This window comes from Humulus lupulus, chromosome X (genome assembly GCF_963169125.1).
Source record: "Humulus lupulus chromosome X, drHumLupu1.1, whole genome shotgun sequence".
Classification (NCBI taxonomy): Eukaryota; Viridiplantae; Streptophyta; class Magnoliopsida; order Rosales; family Cannabaceae; genus Humulus; species Humulus lupulus.
Window position 1 is genome coordinate 10,566,073 of NC_084802.1, and position 10,563 is coordinate 10,576,635.

Consider the following 10,563-nt stretch of genomic DNA (forward strand, 5'->3'; position numbering starts at 1 on the left):
CTGAAGGAAAATGTAATCACGTATAACACTTTGGAAATTTATTTATGCTGAATTTTGGAGACCTAGAAATAGAGTAAAAGAAAAGTAGAAGAGGGAAGCTGAATTTGAGTCTTGGAAGGAGAATCAAGGGGTTTGAAGTAATCAAATCAAGCCTAGGCCAAGATTACTCAGAGGTAAGGATTTGTCTATGATTTGTTTAAGTTTCAAATCTGGTTTTTAGAGGATAAGCATGAATTGAAACAAGTTAGTGGCTGGTTTTGCATGAATTCAGAGTTGGAATAATCAAAAGAGAGGTGATTTGAAGCTAGAGTTGAGGAGAATTCAAGCTGGGTTCTTGACTGAGGTAAGAGTGTATCATGTTTAATTTTCGTAACTGTTATGGTTTAAGAATCTAAAGGTCTGGTTTGCACTTTTCTCAAGTTTTGGTTCAAGGGTTTGAATCTGAAATTTAAGTATGAATTATGTGAGTGGTTGTGTAATTGAGCTAGATTATAATGTTTATAGGTTGTTGAATGGTCTATTTGGGGTTTTGAATTTGTTTTGGGGCTTGGGTATGAATTTGGGATGATTTGGGTTCTGGAAAAACGCAAGGGAAAACTCAGAAATCTGGGTTCGCGAAGGAGCGCCGCGGCCCTGTTCTTGGGCGCTACGGCGCGAGGCTGTTTCTGGGCAGAGCAAGCTCTCTAACTTGCTGGGCGCTGCGGCCCTATAGGGCAGCGCCGCGGCGCTAGGCCAATTTCAGAACATGGGATTTTGCAATTTTGAGCCTTTGCTCCGGGGGTTCCGGGGATGGCTTCGGTGCATTGTTTTAGGGATTTGGGGGATTCCGAGAGTGTGGGATTGGTTCTGGGAAGTAGTTTTGGATTGATTAGTGACAAAGGATGTTTCATTTGTGTTGTGACTAGGTCTTTGGAGAGGCTCGGGGTAGAGGACCGTGCTCGCGGCTTTGTGGCATCGGAAACTAGTGAATTGAAAGGTAAGAAAACTGCACCCGGTTGTATGATTGTGATGGGACTAGGTGCTCCCGAGAGTAGTATCGTGTCAATGTTGGTATTACGCCATGGGACATGTAAAAGTAGTCTAAGAGTGTCGTACATGATTTTAGCGCACAGGGCGCGAATTGGCCACTGGTAGCCAAGGACAACGGGATAACGGAGGGAGCAGCCTGAGGGCGCTAGCCCTAGTTATCATTTGTGAATTGTTAATGATATGAATTGATATGCCTAGTATGTGGAATTCTTGACTACACTGATTGATGATATGGTTGAGATTATGTAGTGCAATGTGAGACATTGACTTGTCTGCTAATTGTTTATGCTCTGTTGTTGTTGTGTTTTCTTGCTGAGCCTTGGCTCACGGGTGCTACGTGGTGCAGGTAAAGGCAAGGGCAAGTTGGACCAAGCCTAAGGTGGAGAGCTCCGAGGTGGAGTGTACGTAGCCAGCGGTTCGACCGCCACGGTCGAGGAGTGGACCAGGACAGGGATCACCTAACTGCTTGTTTTGCCTTAGTATGGTCGGTTGTTGTACATAAACCTTGTGTCTTTTGTAAACGGTCTTTGAACTTAATATTTTTGGGATCCCATGTAACAGATGATGCTTTTTAATGAAAATGTGGCTTTTGAGACCAAAACGCTTTTAACCCTAGTTCCTTTATAGTTTCAATAACACGATTTTATTTAAATGGCTTGATTAGCAAGTCTAGCTCTTTATAAACACACAGTGTAACGGTCTTGGCTATCCAGGGCGTTATACTTGAAGTATAAGTGATGTCGACAAAAGATCTACCTTTGGCCATGGTGGAGAATGACCGGCTTATTGCCAAGATTCGGGGACTTGAGAAACAATTTGTTGAGGCCATACACAAGGTAGGAGCAGTTGTAGAGAAGACTTCATCTCCATCTAAGATTAAGAAAAGAGTGGAAGCTAAAGTTCTTATATGGAACAGAATCTTGGCTCCAACTTCTCCTCATTCAGTGACCACGATATTGCTAAGGTCGCCGAGTAGAGTGCTCGCGACAGGAAACCATGAATTTTTTTCCTGCCCCATCTTTCGGTCCCATGTGTGGGCAACTTCTATATTTTTACTTTGATTTGGTTGTAATGTTACTTGACTTATTTTACCTGAGAGGTTTTTCTGAATTTAGTGTTTTCTTCATGAGGAACTTGTAACGAGTCTCGCTACGTCTTATGCTCATCTTGTGACAGAGCATTATCATGTGCCTTTATGCACACGAGTCTCTTACTAGCACCCCTTTATTCTGAAAAGGTTCCCTTTGGGACCTCTCTACTGCGTGTGATTCGTGTCTGTTGGTGCACCTTGACTAGTTGTAAGGATATGTTGACCCCTTGGGCTCTTGCTATCCTTTTATATATTTTTACACGTGTGTTTTATTTTCTGCGAGAAGCGTCCTTCTCGTCATTAGGCATAGTACTATTTTTTCAAGCGTCTTCTTTGAGACCCTTTTTGCAAGCGTCTTCTTTGAGACCATTTTCATAAGCGTCTTCTTTGAGACCCTTTTCATAAGCGTCTTCCTTGAGACCCTTTTTTGGTTTTTGAGGGGATCTCCCCTCGGGTTGGGACCCTTATAGGGAGATGATCCTTGTGAAACCTTGCGAACACCTATTTTCAAGGCCTTTTTTTCCCTTGGTAAGGCGACTCAGTCGATCGAGACTTGGGGATCTCTTTGGGCTCCTCTTTCGTCTTCTATGACGTGGTCCCTTTGCAGGATGGGTTTGTTCGTTAAGAGGTCACTTTTGAGGGACCTTTCGACTTTTTTAGATTCTATAAGGGTAGCTAGTCCTTATAGATTGAAATGTTGTCTCATAAGGTTCATCGCTAGATGTCACAAGGCCATACGCCTGTTTTGCACTTGGGCAAGCATCTATTGAGGTTCGTGAGGCTACGCACTTATTTTTCACATGGCTAGGTGCCTGTTGAGGCTCACAAGGCTAGGCACCTATTTTGCACATGGCTAGGTTCCTATTGAGGTTCACGAGGCTAGACACCTAATTTGCACAAGGCAGGATGCCTGTTGAGGCTCACGAGGCTAGGCACCTATTTCGCACATGGCTAAGTGCCTATTGAGGTCAGGTCTGATACCTCCTAAGTGGTTTGTGGGATATTTCTTGCCAAGTACTTTGTTTTTTGTTCTCTCCGATATACTTTGACAATTCCAGATCTTTGAAATCAGCTAGGCGACTTCTTTGGGTCTTTACAGGGGCCGATTGTGATGATTTGATGAATCCTACTAGCTTCTTCTTTAAAGCCTTTTTGTAGTCCTCTTCCAATTTTCAACTTGAACAGCAACTCCTCTATCACAACGTTCTCTACTACACGGAATCTTTAGATGTATTGGTAGAAGGGAGATTGGAGGAAGGTTTGCTTCCCTCAACATGCAAGTCCTTATGCTCCTCTTCCACACGTATATATCTATGTGCTCTTTCGAAGAAGTTATCTAAGTTTGTAACCTCTCTCTGGAGCATGTTACCCCATAACTTTCTTCCTGGACGAACTCTGGCTGTAATAGCCATCTTGAGCTCCTTTTTAGTTGAACTTCCCAACTTTGTTGCTTCCATATTGAACCTATGGATATAGCCCTTCAGACTTTCATTCTCGCCTTGTTTTATGTTAGCGAGGCTGGTAATTGGCATAACGTAATCAAAGACTGCATGGTGTTGCTGAAGAAATTCGCCAGAGAATTGCTGCCACGACTTGATGGTTCTTGGCCTTAACCTCTTAAACCACGTGTACGCAACTCCTTTAAGTGTAACAACAAAGCAATTGCACTTTGCTGTGCTGTTTATCCCCCTTAACCTCATCAAGTTATTGAAGGATTCTAAGTGATACTTTGGATCCATAGTACCCTCGTACGAAGTCATGCGAGGCTCTTTGAAGCTGGTAGGGAGTTGCTCAACTTGGATCTCCCATGTGAAGAGCGAATCATGGTCAAATTCTTCATCATCTTTGTGCCCCCCAGGTGCAGTGATAATCTTGCCTCGATGGCTTTGCATTCCAATGTCTAGTTTCCTCTTTTTTTTGCTTAAGAAGTCTTGCGAGTTCTCAGACTGAACCCTTGATTTGGTTGTGTCCCTCAGGGGAGCTGAGGGGGGTGTGGTTTTTACCCCGGACCCTCTTGAGTTAAATTTCACCCTCAAGTTAGGAAGAGTTCTTGTGGGGGTAGCCTTGGGTTTGCACCTCTCGTAGGTGGGGTTCGCACCTCCCGTAGGTGGGGTTCGCGCCAGGTTTCGCCACTGGTGTACAATCTTCCTTGCGTTCTGGGTGAGGGGTAAAACAAGTGGACAGTTGCGTTTTGTCACCGTCCATGGGTATATTGGTTTCTCCTTATGCATGCTTTTTTCTCCTATGCTGAGGAAGGGGCATGCTTGACCTTCCTTGTAGTAGGTCATTCAACACCTCCGACATGTTCTCCAGAGTGGCTTCCATCCTTTGAATTTTTATGCGTATCTCATTCTCCTAAAAGCAAGTTCTGGAGCTGGGACTCACGGAGTGCACCCACAAACTATTATTGGGCTTGTGCAAAGAGGGGCATGGATCCCGGTGGTCGGAGCACGGTGCAATTAGTGGTTGAGGAGGAGGGTGCATACTCAGGCCACCCACACAGGTCGTAGATGGTTCATTGGAATTCTAGGAGTGATGCCTCCTTCTCCTCTCCAGGGGTCGGATATTCCTCTGGCATGCCTTCATTCTCAAGTGGTGGAATGTCTCTTCTGGTGGCTTTTAGTTGGCCTCCATCAAGGTGGATCTCAGCATCCTGAGATTCCCATAGGCATTTTGAATGCCTTGGCATTTTTTTCTTGTCAAAATCGATGGAAGAACAACGACTTGATAGTTGTTCTTCCCACAGACAGCGCCAAACTATTGACGGTGAGAACTCGTCAACAATGTTACGTCGAAAAACTCAAAGCTTAGTAAGTAGATAACTAAGTAAGAACTTAGAATAGACTTAAGGAAAAATAAGCGCAGATCAACAATGGAGTAAACATTCGTATATGTCTTATTAGCCTGAGTATACAATGAATTTTCCAACCCGTTATTGTGAGGTGTGAAGATCTATTTATAGCTAGACTCTAATGACCCCTTATACATGGTGGTCCCTAGGGACAAAATAGTACACGGGTACACTGTCAGGATAGTAACGCAGGTGGTAGTGGTGTTGGTGGAGTGGTGGTCAACTTTAGTACGTGTCAGGGGTCTTCAACAGCATTCCTGCCTTGGTACCGTGCCGTACCTCCACTACTTGTCGAGTACGAACATCATAGGCGTGCTTGGGGATTCCTTTGGTTGATATGTATGCTCCATACCCTTACGCGTTCCACGTGCCTCGTAGATCTTTTCACCTTTCCAAGATGTGCCTATGCCTCAGGCCACTCTATATTCTGCTAAGCATCAAACTACTTGTGGCCTTCATGGATACACACTTACGAAGCATGAGGGGCACCTCGTGAGATCTTGGGCGCAAAGGGGCGTATGTCATGCGAGGCATTGGTCAGGCGTGTGCCATACAGACCCAGGCGGCTAGAGTCTCCGTGTGAGGCTTGACATCAGTTCGACAGGGTCCTCACGAGACCTTAGGCATGAGGTGGTCGTGTAAGGTAAGTGGGCCTTGTGGAGGCATGGGGCGAGATGGCCTCGCGAAGGCACGGTGTGAGATGGCCTTGCTGAGGTGTGAGGCGAGATGGTCTTGCAAAGGCACGGAGCAAGATGACCTCACTGAGGTGCAATGCGAGGTGGCCTCGCGGAGGCATGGTACGTGATAACCTCGCTGAGGCACGAGGCGAGATGGTCTCGCGAAGGCATGGGGCGAGAAGGTCTCACGAAGGCATGGGGTGAGACGGTCTTGCGAAGGCACGGGGTGAGATAGCCTCGCTAAGGAGCAAGACGAGGTGGCCTCATGAAGGCATGGTGCAGGATGGCCTCACTGAGGCGCGAGGCGAGATGGTCTCGTTAAGGCACGGGGTGTGACGGCCTCGCTAAGGCGTGGGGTGAGACGATCTTGTGAAGGCACGAGGCAAGATGGCCTCGCTGAGGTGCAAGGCGAGGTGGCCTTGCGGAGGCATGGTGTGGGATGGACTCACTGAGGCACAACATAGCTAGGTTCGCATGCGTGAGAGAGAGGGTCTCACGAGGCTGGGGCCATGACTCTGCGCAAGCGTGATGCAGCTGGGAGCACACACGCGAGATGGAGGTGTCTTGCGAGGGGCACGGCTAGGAGCCATGCACGCAAGACGGAGGCATCTCGTGGGGGGATGCGGCTTGGAGGCATGTGCGTGAGACGGGGGCATCTCGCATTTGTCTCCCATGGGCATGGAATAACTTCGTGAGGCCTGGGGCCTGGCAAATGTGTGGCCTCTTTTGCCTCTATCACATACTTGACACCTTCGGTGCCCCTTAGTCGTTTACTTCAATAAGAGACTGGACCTTTTTTCCTTGGTGGATTTTTAGTATCCACACATTCATTGGCATTTGATCTCTTCTGGATTTATTATCGGTCCTTTGGCAACGATCACAACTCTTAACAAAGGCATTAACATCTTTAAATAATGTAGGCCAATAAAACCCACATTGCAAAACTTTTGCGGCTGTCCTTGTTCCCCCAAAATGGCCACAACAATGTAAATTATGGCAGTGAATAAGTATGGAAAGCATTTCCTCTTTTGGGACACATCTTCTAATCACTTGATCAGCACAATGATGAAAAAGAATGGGTTCATCCCAATAATAATGCTTCACTTCCGAATAGAACTTTTTTATTTGCTTCCTTGACATGTTTAGAGGCACAACTTTAGCTACCAAATAGTTGACATAATCTGCCAACCATGGTATCTTCTTTTCACATTCAATCGAAAATAATTTTTCATGTGGAAAATTTTCATCAATTGGCTCCTCTTTAGCATTATGCTCTTCTTCTTTTTCTAATCTAGATAAATGATCAGCAACTAGATTTTCTGTCCCCTTCTTATCACCAATTTCCATATCAAACTCTTGTAATAATAGGACTCATCAAATCAAGCGAGGTTTAGCATCCTTTTTGGTCATACGATATTTAATAGCTAAATGATATGTATAAACAATCACCCTATTACCACTTAAATATGGCCTGAACTTGTCAAATGCAGAGACTATTGCAAGTAATTCCTTCTCAGTAGTTGCATAATTTAATTGAGCATCTTTCAAGGTTCTACTAGCATAATAAATCGTTCGAAATACCTTGTCAACTCGCTATCCAAGAACCGCTCCTACTACATAATCCCTAGAATCACACATTAATTCAAAAGGAATTTCCCAATTCGGTGATACAACAATTTGAGCATATACCAATTTCTCCTTCAGTGTTTTAAATGCCCTTAAACAATTAGAATCAAAGTTGAATACCACACCATTCATAAGTAAAGTAGATAAGGGCTTCGAAATTTTTTAAAAGTCCTTTGTGAACCTCCTATAAAATCCAGCATGGCCCAAAAAACTTCAAACCCCTTTAACAGACACTTGAGGAGGTAAATTTTCTATTGTTGAAATCTTGACCTTGTCTACTTCAATTCCATGGCGTGAAATCTTGTGGCCCAACACTATACCGTCTGTCACCATAAAGTGACATTTCTCCCAGTTTAATATTAAATTTTACTCCTCACATCTTTTTAGAACCCTTTCCAAATTAGCTAAACATCCATCGAAAGAGGGTCCAAAGACTGAAAAGTCATCCATAAAAATTTCAATACCTTTTTCCACCATGTCTGAAAAAATAGACATCATACATCTTTGAAAGTTGGTGGGAGCATTACATAACCCAAATGGCATCCTCCAAAAGGAAAATGCTCCATAAGGGCATGTGAAGGTAGTCTTTTCTTGATCCTCCGGTGCTATAGGAATTTGATGGTACCCCGTATATCCATCCAAGAAGCAGTAATAAGGATAGCCTTTCAATCTGTCTAGCATCTGATCTACAAAAGGTAAAGGAAAATGGTCTTTCCTGGTGGCCTTATTTAGCTTACGGTAATCAATACAAATTCTCCACCCCATCACTGTACGAGTTGGAATAAGTTCATTATTATTATTTTTTTTAACCACCATCATGCCACCTTTCTTTGGAACTACCTGGACAGGACTAACCCAAGCACTGTCAAATACTGGGTAAATTATCCCTGCTTCCAACCATTTAAGGATTTCTTTCCTTACCACTTCTTTCATTGAAGGATTGAGCCTCCTTTGAGCATCAATACTAGGTTTAATATCATCCTCCATACATGGTGCATCACTGTTGAAGGACTAATACCCTTAATATCTGCCAAAGTTCATCCAACTGCTAATTTATGAGCCCTTAATACCCTAAGAAGCATCTCTTCTTCAATCACAGATAAAGAAGTTGAAATAATAACTAGGAGAGTGTCATCCTTACCCAAATAAGCGCACTTAAGATGATCAGGTAAGATTTTTAACTCAAGAGCTAGTGGTTTCTCAATGGATGGAAGAGTTCTCTCAGACACTTGCCCCAATTCCTCATATTTATTTTTATAAATTTACCCTGATGAATTCAACCACTTAACATACTTACTGGCTTCAGTACCAGCACATTCTTCAGGACTTGCAATCAAACTCAACTCTAGTGGATCCTTTATAGACTGTACCACTTTACTTGGTTCCTCCAATACACTAACACAAAACAAATGTCACTCACTGAAGGATATTTCAAAGCTTTGAAAACATTAAAGAATACATCATCACCTTGTACTCTAAGCCTTAACTCTCCCTTCCAAACGTCTATCAATGCTTGCCCCATGGCCAAAAATGGTCGTCCCAATATAATAGGTACGTCCTCATCTTCCTCCATATCTAATACAATGAAATCCGCTGGGAAAATGAACTTATCTACCTTTACTAGAACGCCCTCTATAATACCTCTAGGATGTGTTAATGAATGATCAACTAGTTGAAGAGTAACAGTAGTGGGTCTAGCTTCCCCCAAACTAAGCCTTTTAAATACAAACAGCGGCATTAAATTTGTGCTTGCATCCAAATCACATAAAGCTCTCTCACAATGAAAGTTCCCAATAGTGCAAGGTATAGTAAAGATGCCCGGATCTCGTAAATTTTGAGGAAGCTTCTTTTGAATGATTGTACTACACTCTTCAGTTAATGCAACGGTTTCATCATCACCCATTTTTCTCTTATTAGACAATATCTCTTTCATAAACTTCACATAACTAGGCATTTGTTCTAAAGCCGCTGCAAAAGGAATGTTAATGTGAAGCTTCTTAAATACCTCAAGAAATTTGGAGAATATATGGAATCTTTGGTGTAAGCTCAGTATATTTAGGTTTTTCTGTTTTTGGAAGGTCTTCAGTAACCCCCTCTTGTATTGGACTAGTAACATGTTGATCCTCTGTATTCTTCCCTTTATCATCCATTGCAGGTCCATCATGCTTAGTCCCACTCCTCAGAGTGACAGCTTGACATTGTTCTTTAGGATTTACCTCTGTGGAACTAGGCAAATTCCCTTGCTGTCTACTAGAAAACATTTGACCCAATTGACCTATTTGTGTCTCCAAACTCCTAATTGAAGACCTTCCCTTGCTGTCTACTGAATTGTTGGTGGGTTCATTTGAGGATATGGTGGTGGATGTGATGGGCGTGGATTTGGATCATAATATGGTCTAGAATGTAATCCATAAGTCGGTTGAGGTAGTTGTTGAGGTGGGTACTGTGGATATTGTGGTTGTAACCCTTGATTATTTTTCCAAGACAAATTAATTTGTTTTTTCCAAGCAAGAGTATAGGAATTTGAGTAAGTGTTGGGTGCAGGTCTTGAAAAATTACCAATAACTTGTGCTTGTTTCAAAGGCATGTTATTCACATCAATTGAGCAACTAGTTGTGCTCGGGCATTGTTCATAAGAATGTGGTCCCCCATAAATCTCACAACTCACGATATTCTGTACTTGCATTGCTTGTGCAGCGAGATTAGTCTGTTGCAATTTCTTGGTTAGAGATGCTACCTGAGCAGTCAATAGCACAATTGGCTCAACTTCTAAGACTCCTGCTACTTTCTTATTCTCACGCTCAGTAGGCCAATTATAATTATTCATGTTCATCTCTTCCAATAATTCATATGCTTCATTAGCGCTTTTTCTCATAAACGCTCCTCCTGATGCTGCATCTATAATTGTCCTTGTATTGCTCCCAAACCATTGTAAAAAGTATGAGCTAGCAGCCACTTCTCTATTCCATGATGTGGGCATTTCATTTGCAACTCTTTAAATCGTTCCCATGTATCATATAAAGACTCCACATCCAGTTGATGGAAGTTATTAATCTCTCCTCTTATTCTGGCTGACTTGGCAAGAGGAAAATATTTACCAAGGAATTTCTAAGCCAAATCTTCCCAAGTAAGTATAGAGTTGGCTTATAATGAATTCAACCAACTCCTAGCTCTGTCCCTTAGTGAAAATGGGAATAATCTCAATCTTACAACATCATTACTCACCCCATGTATTTTGAATGTCGCGCATAGTTCTAAAAGTTTGTGATATGGAGATTTGGATCCTCATT

The 10,563-nt window shown here is 43.0% G+C and overlaps 1 non-coding gene across 1 annotated transcript; it reads left to right on the forward strand.

Annotated features, from left to right (window-relative positions):
- Positions 1 to 10,235: 10,235 nt before the first annotated feature.
- On the forward strand, positions 10,236 to 10,342 carry LOC133807733 (small nucleolar RNA R71). The gene has a single exon (XR_009879630.1). It is a non-coding gene; the product is annotated as a small nucleolar RNA R71 (small nucleolar RNA).
- The last annotated feature ends 221 nt before the right edge of the window (positions 10,343 to 10,563 follow it).